The sequence below is a fragment of the Frieseomelitta varia genome, unplaced genomic scaffold (assembly GCF_011392965.1).
Source record: "Frieseomelitta varia isolate USP_RPSP 00005682 unplaced genomic scaffold, Fvar_1.2 scaffold_222, whole genome shotgun sequence".
Taxonomy (NCBI): Eukaryota; Metazoa; Arthropoda; class Insecta; order Hymenoptera; family Apidae; genus Frieseomelitta; species Frieseomelitta varia.
Window position 1 is genome coordinate 139527 of NW_025109949.1, and position 1324 is coordinate 140850.

At 37.1% G+C, this 1324-nt stretch overlaps 1 long non-coding RNA gene across 1 annotated transcript in view; it reads right to left on the minus strand.

Annotated features, from left to right (window-relative positions):
- Positions 1-1324, minus strand: part of LOC122527525 — a 16382-nt gene that overhangs the window by 5358 nt on the left and 9700 nt on the right. The window lies entirely within an intron of this gene.

A 1324-nucleotide genomic window follows, 5' to 3' on the forward strand; every position in this document is an offset into this window, starting at 1 on the left:
TTTTTTTAAATCAGATTATATACTTGTTCTGTTAGGAAAACAATTGTTTGGTTTTCGCGTTCCGGAAGCCACGCTTCCTCCGCTAGTTTACTCAGCCATTTTTCTTTTTTAGTCGATAATCTTAACAGAAACTAACAGCAGTTAAGACGCATTCAAACCAATTTACATTAAATTACGCAAGACTGTAACAAACCACACACGCTCTTGCCGATCACCGGAATATTAAATGCAAACAAGAATGCAATAGAATATACAAAAAGAATAAACGTTACACGAAAACAAAGAATCCGATTCGATGGATATGGACAGCGTGGTCGCCGGAAAGCGACTGGATCGTAATCCTGCGGTACTGAACAAGTAGATTCACTGTTATCTTCTTAGATACTTATATATTAAATATTAATAATTATAAATTACAATCATCATTAATATTAATATTAAACGTTATCATTAATATTATTACTTTAAATGCATACACAGTTTAAACACCTAGTTTCTCCGACAAAAACAGGATAGATAATAGATGAAAATGGAAGGAAAGAACGCAAGAGATGATTATGATTAAAGAGAGAGAGAGAGAGAGAGAGAGAGAGAGAGAGAGAGAGAGAGAAGGAGAGACGATGAATGATAATTAAAAGTATGTTCGTACAAGTGGAAGTAAAAAGGATAAATCTCGTAGGCAAAAATCGAAGAAAAGAAAAGAAGGGAAACACGAAGAGGGTGACAGAGAGAGTTTGGTCTTGCGGTCCGTAGCTTCGATCCATGATTCTTTGGGTCCTATTTCAAAGGAACTTCTAGGACGACTGTTCCGTAGAAAATACGTGTCTTCCTCGCACATTAGAAGATTCTTCGGTGCTGGGCCGACGCAATAGAAGAAGGTGTGCGACACTCTGCTTTGGCGAGAATTAGAAGGAACTCTTCTGGATCTCGCTTTTCTGACTGGAGAAACAGAGGATAGGCTACTAACTAAACGATTACACGTTACATTTAAATATCCCCTTCTCTTCATACTTCATGGCTGGTCCCTCGCGAGCGTACATTAATTTCGCGGCGAGGCAAAGTACATTTTATCTTGCTCGTTTGATTATCCCGTGATGTCAATCTTTTTCTTTTTCTTTTTTCCAAATTTCAATGAAAAGTAAGTTGAAGGAACAACTTCGATGTCATCGTTAAAATTTTAATCAGATTTTTATGCAAATTCTGTTTTTTGATTCGCAATGGGCCGCACCTTCGAGACCTTATGCTCATACTTGCATCTAAACTCGTTCACTCTCTAACCATCTCCGTAACTCGAACATTCATTCAATTTCTCAAAGAAAAAAAA